We start from the raw sequence: 15,000 nt of genomic DNA on the forward strand, positions 1-15,000 counted from the left end.
TTTGGAGGACAGAGAACTGACAGAGCTGGGGGAGCTAGGCTGGAGAGGAGGCGGCAGAAGACAGAAAGACCACTGCGGTGAGCAAGTGAATTTCAAGTTGGAATTCCCAGATTTTCACACTTAGTTTCACAGATTTAGATTTCACTTAGATTTCAAGTCTCACACGTTATTTGGTGTTCAAATTATGCAATTTGTAGGCTATTTTACAGAGATATCTGACCCTTTTTATACGAGTCCAACTGTCAACCTAATGATGCTCACATGAAAGATTAGAGGTAGTAGACGCAACGTGAAGCTGTCTAGTAGACTCCTGAATCAACTGTCACACCTTGTGTGCTGCAAACAGGTTGATGTCACTAAACTTAACATTATTTGGCATATTTCAGTTAATAAGTTGTGGATGCCAAAATAGTGAAGTTCACAAAGTTGTAGATCCAGCCACTCAAAATTTTAATCACTACTCTCCTAGTACCCGTAGATGGCATAACTAATTTGTGATAATCTTCTAACACACAGAACCATAATAGTGACAAAGTAATTCAGCATAACTATTTTAAATAAATATTTATTAGTGAAGCACCCATAGTATATTTGTGAACTGAATTGAAAAAAATATGAAGGGGAATATCAAAAAAGTTGTGGTAGATACAAGAAGTATAGTTAATATAATAACATGCAATATAGTTATTTTATATTGTACTAGCTGAAAGCACCCGGCGTTGCCCGGGTTATTTTTGAATGAATTTACTACTATAATTCAGCTTTTACTCGCGGCCGTAGACGATTGACTACTATAATTCAGCTCAGCTTTTAATTGTGAAATGGGCCCAGCTCAGCTGAGGTGGGCCTCGACCGGCCTCGCCACCTAGCCTATAACCTTCCCGGGGCCTGTCCCGTATTTTTTGGTTCTTTTTGAATGAATTTACTACCATAATTCAGCTTTTACTCACGGCCATAAAAGATTGACTACTATAATTCAGCTCAGTTTTTAATTGCGAAATGGGCCCGGCCCGGCCGAAGCGGCCTCAACCGGCCTCGCCACCTAGCCTAAAACCTTGCCGGGGCCCGTCCCGACATTTTTTGTATTAAAGATTTCCTCCTATCTTTCACCGTTCAGGAGATTAGCTTGCGCAGACAAACAAACAGAAACTTTCTTTTATAATATAGTGAGATAAATAAATCTCGGCCTATGAAGGAGCTAAACAACAGAGGGCAGCAGGTTCACAGACCTCCCATGTGAATGGATGGTGACAAAAGGGAAGGGGGTAGGAAGGGTGAATGGGAGTAGAAGATAGCGGGGTAATTGTGAAAAAAGTATGAGGTGAAGATGGGCAGCACTCTTGGAAAAACGGAATGGAAGGGCACTAAAAACACTGGGAATGGAGGGATGAATCAATGGAGATGAGCTTTCAACCTCAAATCGGGGACATCACCCAGGTGTAAAATTCTTGAAGAATGCATGTGACCTGTTCAGCCCGGGGAAGGTTGGAATGATGAGAGGGTGGGATAGTGAGGCCAGAAGTTAGACGATATAAAACTGAGATTCCACCAAGCTTCCTGTAGAGTTGAGAAGCAAACTTTGGAAGCTGGCCTCTGGGTACCTGTTCTATTCTTAAATATGTCAGTAGCAATAACACTAAGAGTGTTGAACTCTATTGCACCCCTGGTATCGATTATGGGAGAAAGGTGCAGCAGCCCAGAGTGTAGGGGACCCATTCTTCATAATTATTCGGAGGAAGGCTTTATACACAGCTGTGAGTATCTCTGAATGGAGAGAATATCGATGCGTCAACCTGCCTTGGAGACTGGATTCGGGGATGTGGTTCATCCGAGTCAGGATTTGACAGATTGTGAGGCCCAGGATCTCCAGTGGATGCAGCTCTTCCGGAGAGAAGTAGATTAGGGGTTCGAAAAGCTTATCCTGATTGAGAAACAGAATGAGAGAATGACATTTTCCTGTTCTAAAAGACATATTCCTGGTAACTGATCAGCAGATTTTTTTACCCAGATCTGCAGACATGGATGTTACAGCAGCCTGTCTCACAAAATGTGGTGCACGTTTCTGTACAGGATGCTGTTGTCAGCATAATGCTACAGAATATTTTCTCGGAAAGCATCGAGTTCGTTGATGTAGACCAAGAATAAAGTCGGTCCAAAAACACTGCCTTTTGGGATATGAGCCTCAGGGTGGCAGATCTTAAGAGAAATTACCATCAAGAGCAACCTTTTGCTTCTGCTTTCAGGAAAAATTCTGATAGCCATTCAAGGAAGGGTCCCTGAATACCTTTAGCAGGTGGCTTGGAAAGTAAGGCTGTGTGCCAGAAAGTATCGATGCTCGATAAAGGTCCAGAAAGACAGCCCTGATCTCTTGTTAAGATGAAGCACACCGATATGCAGTTGGGTTTACACGTGTGGTATATTCTGTATTGGCTGAAGTTGTTGAAATGACTGACTGTTCCATACTCGTTGAGAATGAGTCACTGATTACAGCAAAGAAGCAAGTTCTAGAAGCCTTAAATGTATTTTGAAAACGAGGTAGAATTTGGAAAGATAGTTGCGAAGGACAACTTCTCTTTACAACCCCTTACTGAACCGGCTGGCTGCCGTATCCAGGTGGTGCAGCAATTATTGTTCACCCTTTATTGTGTCAGGTCTACTGAGCTGCGCACAAGAGTGGCTGGAAGACACTGGCTTACTACTCGAAAAGACACCGTGGGATCTTAAGGTCGAACAGCGAATGTTAGCGTAATAGTACCAGAGGCATGTTCCGTTAGCAAGAGGCTTGTTATCACTTTCCAAGAAAGTCATTCCTATCAACCGCTTTGCAAGCCGCTCGCCTATCCGCTCGGCAAATAGAGCAAGCAATTACAAAAGGTGCTTCAATGATCACCATAGTCGAATTTCAAACGATACTTCAACCAATGAAATGTTCAGAGGCATACACCTATTTGTGAGCAGGATACATTGACAGTACTCGTAATAGTATTGAAATGTGCAATTCATTCTTTAATCGTTACTTCAACTTTTAATCCTAATTCTTCAAGATCGACAAAACCCCCAAAATGCACCTTGGTACATCCACAGATAACTTTGGTAGGGGGCTCCTCCTTCTGAGTCCCCATTTATTTATTTTTCTTTGTCTTTTCCTTGTACTCTGTAGTCACTGCGAATACAACTACAGACTTGGCATTTAATATGGAATATTTTTTTGTGGGGGTGAACTTACTTTTCAAGATGACTTTGAACCAAAAGTTCATTGGAATTATGTTGAAATTATTCTAGATTTTGTTAATGTGACCTTTAAAAGAAACAAAAACCACATTTGACATTTCGAAACAAATAAATTGATCCTTGAAAGTGATGTAAACTGATATCGAACTCAATTCACGGACAGTACTGTGTTAAACTTCTATACGTTTTCCAGAAGTATCTTTTTATTTTGCACATTAGCCAAAAATTTTTTTAACAAAAACAAAACTTAAATTACGACTGGGATTACGGACAGGAAAATTACAGTTCAGTACTTCGTGTAACCCCCACGAGCATTCAGGAGAGCACGTACACGTTGAGGCATGCTGCTCACGAGATTTGCCAAGGTTTGGACAGGAATCGCTTGCCATGCAGTGACAATAGCCTGCTGCAATACATGCGCAGAGGTCGGCTGCTGGTCCAAGTGGTCGATTTGAAGGGGTAATTCTGCCCACAAGTTCTCTATCGGATTCATATCCGGGGACATGGCAGGCCACTCCATATGCTCTACACCACGGTCAGCAAGAAAGTGTTGGATCATGCGAGCACGATGAGGCCGTGCATTGTCATCTTGGAAGACAAAGTTTCCTCGAAAGGCTGCACGAGCAAATGGAAGCAATGTTTCTTCCAGAATGGCCCTGTACTTGAACTGGTTCAGGTTTCCATTCAAAACAACCAGGTCAGTTTTGCCCTCTGCATGAAAAGCAGCCCAAACGGTCACCCCACCACCTCCAGCTTGGACTCTTGGCACTATACAATCTTTGTTGTAGGTTTCATGCACTTGTCTGCGCACTCGGACACGGCCATCTTGACGACAGACCAGAAATCTAGACTCGTCACTGAAGATCACGTGATTCCAGTGTCCTGGCTGCCATTGACGGTGCTCTCTGGCCCACTGCAATTGGCGCTGGCAGTGTTGTCTGGTCAGGCGTGGCTTTCTCAGGGGACGCCTGGCACGATAGCCTGCTTGAACCAGTCGTTGGTTGACTAGCCTTCTGGATACAGGCACATTTGTCAGTTGCTGCCACGCAGCCCTAAGCCGATTGGCTGACTTGGTACGGCCATTGCGGACTAACCGGTGCATCTGGCGATCATCCCTCCTTGTGGTTCTGCGGGGAAGTCCTGGCTTCGGTATTGGAGTAGGGACACCCCTCTGAGCATTTCGTTTCAGGACCTTTGACACCTGACCTTGAGTGATGCCATACTGCCGAGCAATGGCACACTGTTTCATGCCGTAATTTCGTAAAGCCACCACTCCATGACAAACAGCATTGTCGAGTTGACGGACCATCTCCAGAGGAAGCGGCAATAACTTTTGGAGACGTGCCGCAGTTGTTTTCCACTAATACAGAACGCAACAACCCTTGTATACCCGACTGTGAAGCCAATCATCAAATGCACCTGTCCGTACATTTTGCCACGCCACCTGTGATATAATCCTGTTGTTGACTTCTTGCTGCGACAGACAATCAGTGACATGGTTCTTTTAACAAATAAATCATCAAAGTGTAAAAGAAACTCACCAGATTGATATACTGAGTTAAGAAAGCAAACCCAAGTCAAGAAAAAAAAAATATTCCATATTAAATGCCAAGTCCTCATCTGGACTGGTCTCCCATCTCTACCACCTCTGACGTCAACTCATCCTGGGAATTCTTCCAAAGTAAATTGCTCTCTCTCTCATGCACAGATTTATCCCATCTCTTCTTCAGTTGTCATACCCTTCCTCCCGTCCATGGTACATGGAATCTTGTGGTGAGGCTGTTGCCCAGAAACAACTTGCCTTCGTCTCCTGGAAAGCAAATCCAACGGAAGGAAATCTCATTTCCTTTCACAAAGCCCGAAACAAGTGTGTGTCCACCCTCAGGAGAGCCAGGAAACAATATCTCTCCGTTCTCAAGACCGAACTCTCTTATCTGTCTCCCTCTTCCAAATCCTGGTGGCATCTGGTCAAGTCTGTTTCTGATGTTTGTTCCCCCTCCATCCCCTCCCTTACCTCAAACGGCTGCACAGCTGACTCCACACGTGAAAAAGCTGAATGCCTCAACTCTGTGTTTGCCTCTAAATCTTGTGTCCTAAACCCATCCCTCTCTGTATCCACCATACCCAGTCGTACCCAGCTGCTCCTGGACTCCGTGTCCTTTCCTCCTGACAAGGTGGAAAAGTTTCTGTCAACCCTCGACTCTGATTCTGCAACTGGACCTGACGGCATCAGCCCACGGGTCCTAAAATCCTGTTCTTCCGCTCTTTCACTCCCTCTCTCTGTTCTCTTCAGCCTCTCTTTTGCTCAAGGTCAACTGCCATCTGCTTGGAAATCAGGCAACATCACCGCTTTGCACAAAAAAGGTGCAAAAACAGATCCTAGCAACTACAGACCAATCAGCCTTCTCCCAATTATCAGCAAAGTCATGGAATCCATCATTGCTTCGGATATGAAATCTTTCCTCTTCTCCAATGGCTTGATCTCTGATCATCAATTTGGTTTCAGACCAGGTCACTCTACTCTGGACATGCTGCTTCTGCTGTCTCAACAATGGATGGTGGTCCTCAATGCCAAACAGGAAATTAGAGCTGTCTCCCTCGACATATCACGTGCCTTCGATACGGTCTGGCACCCCGCTCTGCTCACCAAACTCTCCTCCTTTGGTATCCATGGAAATCTCCATGCATGGCTGGCGGACTTCCTCTCTGGTCGTAGTCAACGTGTGGCCCTAAATGGGTTTCTCTCATCTCCTCTTCCTGTTCAGGCTGGAGTTCCCCAAGGCAGTGTTCTGGGCCCTGTGCTTTTTCTGGTCTTCATCAATGATCTCTCTGACTCTCTTGAAAATCCTCTCTTTCTCTTTGCTGATGACTCCACTCTCTGCCGCTCCATTCCTCATCCCTCAGATCGGGAGTCTGCAGCCTCCTCACTCTCTGCAGACCTGGACAAAATCAGACTGGGCAAACAAGTGGAACATGTCTTTCAATCCTGACAAATCTCACACTCTTACGATGTCTCTCCGAAAAGACTGACTGGACAACCCTCCCAGCTACTTTCTGAATAATCCTCTCCAAGAAGTTCTGTCACTCAAGCTTTTGGGTCTCACTATCTGCCATGATCTTTCCTGGGAAAACCACATTTCCAAGCTGGCCTCCAAAGTCAGTCGCCGACTGGGCATCCTCCGTCGTGCGAAGTCCTTCCTTGGCACACCTGAGCTCCTCACCACATAAAAGGCTTTCATCCGCAGCTCAATGGAGTACTGCTCTCCCATCTGGGCTGGTGCTCCTGCCTCACACCTAGCTCGTCTTCACGCTGTTGAAACCAAAGCGATGAGAATCATTGGAATCTCCCGCGATGACGCTATCTCCGAGGGCCTTTCACTTAATCACCGCAGGCAGGTTGGTGGTCTTTCCGTCTTCGACAGACTCCTCTCCGGCCTTGCTCCCCCAGCTCTCTCTGGGCTCTGTCCCCCAAATATTCCTGCAGGTCGCACAAGATCTGCCTGCAACCCTCTTATGGTTAAAACTGCCAAAATCAAGACTCTCTGCTCACCTTCACTCCTTCATTCCTCTTTTCTCCCACCTCTGGAACAATCTCCCTCAATCTCTTCAATCCCACTCCTCCCTCCAGGTCTTTAAAACGGCTGTTCACCACCATCTCTTATCTTCCCCAATCCAAAACCTTGATCTTTTATACCCCCGCTAATTTCACCCCAAATCCACTTTTTTGAGGTGACTTTTGACTTCTTTCCTGGAAGTCCTTGGTGTCCTTGCGTTTTATACCTATCCTGCCTCCCCCAGGCCCTCTCCCTCCAAAAACATCTCCCGATGTCCCTGCTCTCAAATGTTGTGTTTGTGTGCTTCCTCCCCTTCTCTCCCCATCTTGTCGATCACTCCCCTTTTTATCTACTTTGTTTGCTTGTTTGTTTGATTTGTTTGTTTGATAAATGTTAGCTCTTTCACAAGCCTCGACTCGGTATAAAAAAAAAATAATAATAATAAAAAAAAGTCTGTAGAAAGGAACTCAGAAGTGAGCATACCTCACTTTGTTCAACTAGGTTGAACAGTTTACCTTTTGTATCCCACTTTTGTATCCCACTTTGTATTTTGTATCCCACTATTTGTTTTGTAGAGGTAGCAAAGGCGGAGGGGGCATGGAGGAAAATGTTCGGAGAACGCTTGGATTCGGAAGAGGGTCAGAGAGCGGTATTCAGGATTGCAAAGCAGATACCGAAAAAGGGAGGTGCGATGTGATGGGGGTGAGTTGCTTGAAGGATGAAGTGGGACAAATCGTTGTGGACCCGGATGGAATTAAAGGAAGATGGAAGAGATATATGGACATGCTGTTCAATGCAGAGAATGAATGGGATGGCAACATCGAGAGAAACCCAGTTTTAGGACGGCAGAGAAGCTAACTGAGAAGGGAGTTGAGGAAGCGATAAAAGCAATGAAGAGTCGAAAAGCAGGATGGCCGACGGGATTTGTGGGAGATATGTTGAAGGCAGCGGAAAGTTGGGGTGTGAAGAGAATAACAGAGATCTGTTATCTGGTGGAAAAAGAAGGCCGCATTCCAGTGGATTGGGAACTGAGTACCGTCGTCCCTCCATACAAGGGGAAAGGTGACCCTCTGGACTGTAGCTCGTATCGAGCGATAAGGTTATTGGAGCATGGAATGAAGGTATTGGAAAGGGCGTTGGAGAGGAGGATAAGGAAGAAAGTGAAGATCGACGAAATGCAGTTTGGATTTATGCCAGGAAGAGGAACGACAGACGTGCTTTTTATTGTAAAGCAGTTGCAGGAGAAGTACATGGAGAAGAGGTTGAAGTTGTTTCTTGGGTTTGTTGATCTGGAGAAAGAATTTGATAGGGTTCCACGCGAAGTAGTTACATGGGCATTGAGGAAGTTAGGAGTGGAGGAATGGTTTTATCAGAGTAGTGATGGCAATGTACGAGAGAGCGCGTACAGCTGCAAGGACGAAGGACGGGAACAGTGGTGAGTTTGAAGTGAAGGTGGGTGTGCATCAGGGGTCGGTACTAAGTCCACTACTATTTGTAGCTGTGATGGATGTGCTGGCTCGGAACGTAAAGGAAGGTTTACCGTGGGAGTTGTTGTATGCAGATGATCTGGTGTTGATTGCAGAAAGTATGGATGGACTGAAGGAGAAGATGAACAAGTGGAAGGAATGTATAGAGACAAAAGGTCTGAAGGTGAATATCGGAAAAACGAAGGTGATAGCAGATGGTAAAACATGTGGTGAGGTGGAAAGAACGGGGAAGTGGCCGTGTGCTGTGTGCAGGAAGGGTGGCGGAGTGAACTCCATTCAATGCACAATGTGCGCTGAGTGGGTTCCTCAAAATGTAGTGGTCTGAGAGGGTCATTAACCAGTGTGGCAGCTACATTCAAGTGTGAGGTGTGCACAGCGGGAGCTGCAGATGGAGGAAATGTTGAGTTGGATCTTGGAGACGCCGTGAAGCTGGAAGGTGTGAAAACGTTTTGCTACCTAGGAGACATGCTGAATGAATAAGGTGGATCAGACTCAGCAACGGGTGCTCGAGTGAGATGTGTATGGAAGACGTTTAGGGAACTGAGTGGCGTGCTGACGAGGAGGTGAGTGTCGTTGAAGCCGAAGGGAAAGGTGTATGCTGCATGTGTGAGAAGTGTTATGATTTATGGGAGTGAGACATGGGTAATGAATGTAGAGCAGCAACGAAGGCTGGAAAGGGTGGAAATGCGAATGGTTCTGTGGATGTGCGGAGCATCATTGAGAGAGAGAGGAAGACAAATGATGAATTGCGAAAGATGATGGGAATAGAGCCTGTGATGGATGCTGTGAAGAGAAACAGGTTGAGATGGTTTGGTCATGTGTTGAGGAAGGATGAAAGTGACTGGTAGAGAAGAGTGATGGAAATGAATGTAGAAGGAAGTAGAGGACTGGGAAGACCGAGAAAGACTTGGCTAAAGGTGGTGGAAGAAGAAATGCGGGCAAGGGGGTTAACAAGGGAAGATGCAGAAAATAGGGCAAAATGGAGAAGATTGCCTTGGGGCCCGCAAGGCTAACCTCCGCTCTAGTAGGGAAAATGGCCTTAAAAAGCGTGTTGTGTGTTGTTGTGTCCCACTGATCTACATCCAGACCATTCGTCCTGGTCACACACCATAATCGATATCCAGCTTGTTTTTGTCACCTACCCAACTCCGCCACCAAGTTTTTTCATGTTTTCCATGGAGGCCGACATGTTGTTAAGCTGTGCCAAGCGCTCCGTTCCGTTTGAGTGTTTGTTTGAGCGCTTTTGAATGAAGCAAGCCACAAAGTCAGTGATGCAACCACCCTTACTACTTGTGAAGCATCATGAAATCATTTTACAGTCGGGTTCAAATTAAACTCTGGACTAAGCTGAAAGGATGCAAGTACGTTACATACCTTTGAGCTATCCTGCCATCCTCCAGAATGTGGTACTTTGGGACTTGTTTAAAAATCTGTTGATGAATTCTGTCTCGTGCATGTAATCACCACTTTTGAGACTGGTGGCGGATCCTAATGTAATAAAAGGTAATGAACACATGCAGATATGTAATTGGTGCAGTTTGCCACATGTTCTCTTTATCTACCGTTTAGAGTTATTGGCAAACAAACAAGGGGGAGGATGGATGGTAAAGGGGGAACTCAATTCCCACTCGGCTCGTTTTTGGACATTTTAAAATTTATCAGTTTTTATGATGATGAAGAATTGGTAAATGAAGCAGTTTATCGAAAAAGTTCCGGTAATGTATGTTTTTTTTTGTTAATTTGCACTTGCTGAACTAGGATTATTCATGGGAATGCCTTTTACTGTTGGTAAATGTTCAAATCCCATATGTTCATTTTACCATCGTGTCTGTCTTTCCAGTATTAATGGACAATCTCCTTTATGAGTCTTTGTCATTGAAAGGAAACAAATCTGGCTGTGGCTGAATTTGGTGAAAAAAATATACATTTTGTATTTGAAAGGTTATTATGCGTTGCAAGGACAGCCTGAAATAAAATGATGCCTCAGGCTAGGGGTATCTTTGGCAACCCCTCTCCTTTTGTTAAACTTTTGAATACGTTATGAATGGGATAGTGAGTTCTGGCAGAGGTGAGGCAGTAGTGACGGCAGGCAGAGCTGAGGCAGTAGTGAGGTCAGGCAGAGGTGAGAGCAGGCAGAGGTGAGGCAGTAGTGAGGGCTGGCAGACATGAGGAGGTATTGAGGGCTGGCAGAGGTGAGGAGGTATTGAGGGCTGGCAGAGGTGAGGTGGCAGTGAGAGCAGGGAGTGGTAAGGGAGATATACTCCCTAAAGAAAGTATTCACACCCCTTGACATTTTATATTTTCTTGTGTTACAGCCTGAATTTAAAATAAATTAAACTGAGACTTTTTGCCACTGACCAACACATAATACCCCATAATGTCAAAGTGGAATTCGTTTTAATAGATTTTTTTTTTTACAAAAAATAATTAAAAATGAAAAGCTGAAATGTCTTGAATCAACAAGTATTCAACCCCTTTGCTATGACACTCCAAATTGAGCTCAGGTGCATCCAATTTCCTTTGATAATCCTTGAGATGTCTTTACAACTTAATTGCAGTCCACTTGTGGACAATTCAATTGATTGGACATGATTTAGAAAGAAACACACCTTTCTATAAAAGTTCCCACAGTTGATAGTGCATGTCAGAACAGAAACTCGACCATGAAGTCCAAGTAACTGTCTGTAAAACTCCGAGATTGAATTGTGAGGAGGCATATATATCTGGGCCGAGGCTGCTGCCCAAAAAATGGCGGTATATTTTTGTCGCGAGCAGAATGAAGGGAGGCGAAACATTTACCTGACGAAACACACGGGTTTATTCCGAAACCACAAACAAAGAAACATGACAGTAACATTCAACAAATATGATTTAATAAAAATAACCCGAAGAATAAAAATGAACGGTGAGTGTAAACTAAAATTCTAACTGAGGTACCTCCACACGCAGACTCAAAAACGGACAAGAGGAAAGATAAAATAAAGTTGTTTTTTTTATAGTGCACTTAGCTTAGCTCTGGCCTCACGAGTTCCTCTGCAAGGTTGGCAGCTGGGGACGAGGCCCAGAGCTCGATGTCCCTCCGGCGGGAACCTGGCACAAGATGGTGGCTACGCCACACCTGAAGTAGCCTCCGGCATGAGGCAAGCAGACAGGACGGCATCCTTTGCCTCGCTCGCGGCCTCCTCCATCTCCGAAGAGCCTCACACCCAAAACTTCCCTCACAATGCTGCCCACGCAGCCAAGAGCTCCTCACTCTTCATTCAAAACCACTCCAAAAGCTCTCCTCAAAATTGCACACAATGGCCAAGCTCCTTCTTCAGCCCCAGATCGAGAGAGAGATGTGCTCTTCCTCTTCTCTCCAGAAGCTTCTCCATAACGTCACACCGACCAATGGGGAAGCTCTTTCCGAATCACTCCATGGTCCTCTTGGCCAATCATGAACTTCGGGGCATGGCCTCACGGCCTTCTTGACTGCCCACTGAGTCTCCGCCTCTAATGGGTGGGGCATGCCTATGAGGTCCATTTAGAGGCGGGGCTTAGTCCAATCGGCAATGCTCGGGTTCTGTCGGTGGTTGTTGTCGTTAAATGGAGGTTTTGCATGGCCGGCCTTGTAAATGTAAAACGTAAAGGGGAAATCAGAGGGAAATCACATACTGCGGAAAACTAACGTTAATCCCTAACTAATTATCACTGCTTCACCCCTCGTGTGAAGACACAAACAATCTTAAGTTACAGTCTCCCTACATCGAGATTTCTCCTACGCATCCATGGACCATGCTACGATTATGTAAACCTATCTTCACTATGGGATTCTTTCATCTACCCGCATAAACGTAACAACATACATATATATATATATACATACATACATACATACATACATATATATATATATATATATATATATATATATATATATATATATATATATATATATATATATATATATATATATATATATATATATATATATATTGTAACGGTTTTGAGAAGTGTAACGGTTTTTTTGAGAAGTGTAACAATTTTGGAGGAAGTGTAACGAATGTGAAAACGTTACAATGTGAACGTTACAAAAGTATGGTAACACCCTGGTAATGTAAATAATGGTCGCAGCCGTCCTCCTAGTTAATTCCATGAAACTTACACGCAGGTCACGATATATCTTTTTAAATAGTGTATTTCCTTATTCTATGTAGGCTAAATATGTGTTTCCCACTAGATTGACTTTGCATTCTATCAAACAAAATAAGCATAGGCCCTTGCAATTTCCCCAAACATCTCCGCTCTCCAAAGTTCCTTTCAAAAGGGTGCGAGTTGTGTTCAATCCCGCAAGCCGCCATTGCCCATGTGCTAATCTCGGAGAAGAAAGGCGTGTCTCCACCTCGTCATAGAGGGGAGGAGTGAGCCAGCCCTAACAGCCAATCAGCACCACGGTGAGCGACCCGGTAGGCGTGCCCTCGGAGCCGGCGGCTTGATTCCGCCCGAAGTAATAAAAGGGACTGGGAGGGACTGCTTCACCAGATGACTTGGGAGATGACCTGGGAGAGGAGCGAAGAGGCGGCACCAAGGGGAGCGGTGAGATGCGAAACGCTCCAAGCCAAAAAGGAGAGGTACTCGCAAAGGAAACCAGCTTTGGAGAGACGCGCTGAAAGGAGGGAGACGGCTCCACCAGAAGAAGAGGAGCAGGTGTGCCGAGCCAGCGCGTGACGTCTACAGCAGCGGATACGCGACGGAGGGTTTTCCCGCCAAAACCGTGAGGAATTGCGAGCTGCGGCCTCCCGACTTTGCCTCCCTCTCAAGCAATCCACCTCAAGCCCTACCTGCCTGCATTATCCCCTGTGTAAGTGTGAACGTCCTGTCCTGCTCGTTGTCTTGGGGTTAAGTAAAAATGAATAGTGTAAGTTAACGATTCGCTGTGTTACTGCTTCTTCCATCCATTGCTGTGTGTGTATAATAAATCTGTTCTTCCTCCGTATTCTTCTTCTTCTTCTTTTCCTTCTCTTTCGGTCGCTTTAGAGATTTCCCGATTGAATATCTGTGGGGCGATCTGGTCAACGTCGGGTGGAATCGGGTTCTAATCGGGGAGTAACTGTTCGGACGCGGTTAAATACACCACCGCTCGGTCAATATAACATCTAAAAGCCGCGTCTGTAACATTTGGTGTCGAGGAGTTGGATTCGGACCTGGGACTAAATTTGTTAGGCCCAAATTTTGGAACACCAATTGTACTATTAGAGTAACAATTGGTGTCGAGGAGGGAGATCGGACCCGAAATCGGACCCGAAGCACGCCTAACGCGCTCAAAATTACAAGCTGCCGAAATTTATTTTGTTTTGTAAAGCAAAACCCGAATTTTGAGATCGCGCCATGGACAATCAAGGTGATCGGATGTCGGTGGGAGAGATAGACAGGGTGGAATCGACCCAGGACCTCGGGGAAATGTATGTGGAGGATAGGGAGGAGGAGAAAAATAGCAATGTGGTTGCGGAAGTATCAGACGCGCAAAGTGGCGTCCTCACGCACGTGGGTGTAGCGGCACCAAATTTTGCCGCGACCGTAGCAGCGCCGTTGGTGGATTTGAACCTTTTTTTTTATACAAATGAAGGCCCTTATGGACAAGAATAGCGAACAAATGGAAAACAGAAGGAGGGCTGATAGTGAAAAAATGAAAAGCAGAATTATGGGGCAAATGGGGGTAATGGGAAACCAAATGGGGGTAATGAGGGACGGAGCGAGGGCTGATAGTGAGCGATTGGAGGGCCAAATGGGGGTAATGGGGAACCGGATGGATGCTCAGGGTGAGCGATTGGAGGGCCAAATGGGGGTAATGAGGGACGAAGCGAGGGGTACCGGTGAGGGATTAGACAAGAAATTTGAGGGGTTAGACAACGGGATAAAAGAGGTAAAAAATGGGTTAATGGGGTTAGAAAATAGGATGGAGGACAAATTGTGGGAAATAGGGGAACAATCTGCCAGGGAAATCAAACAAATGGGAGAGCAGATAGAGGAGGTGAAAATCGGGGTAGAAACCAAACTGGATGCTCAGAGGGATGAATTGGGACAGATGAGGGTGGCATCTACAAAAGAGATGGAGGAAATACGACGAGGGGTAAGTGAGGAGGTTTCGGGGCTACGCGAGGAGGTAAAGCGAGGTGAGAAGCGTATGGAGAAAGAGGTGAGAAATAATACGGCTAAGTTACAGGGGGGAATAGAAGATCTGACGGAGGAGGTGGAACAGCTGACGGAGGGACAAACGAAATTAGTGGAGCAGGTTCAAAGGAACACTGCAGTACTCGGAGGGTTAAAGGCGACACAAAAAGAAATTAAAAACGAATTAATAGCGACACAGAAGCAATGTCAGATGGTACGTGAGGAACTGACAATGAGGGTGGATGAGGTGACAGAGATAATGGAGACAAAGGACCGGGAGGTGAGGATGCACATAGAGACGGTCACGGTAGCCTTAGAGGACGAACTTGAGGAGACGCATCGAGAAATAAAAGAGGTTAAACAAAAATTAGAGGAAGTGGAAGAAGAGGTGAGTGAAATTAAGAAGAGACGGACAGAAACTAAGAGAGAAATAAAGGAGGAGATAGCGGTATATGTACAAGGTCGGTGCTCAACTCATAATGTGATGCTCATTAACCAAATAAAGAGTTTGCAGGTGGCAAAGGAGGTGCGGAGACAAGGTACGGAGGTGAGTGGCAATGTATATGATGTGAGGAAAG

This window comes from Myxine glutinosa, chromosome 4 (assembly GCF_964187855.1).
Source record: "Myxine glutinosa chromosome 4, kmMyxGlut1.1, whole genome shotgun sequence".
NCBI lineage: Eukaryota > Metazoa > Chordata > Myxini > Myxiniformes > Myxinidae > Myxine > Myxine glutinosa.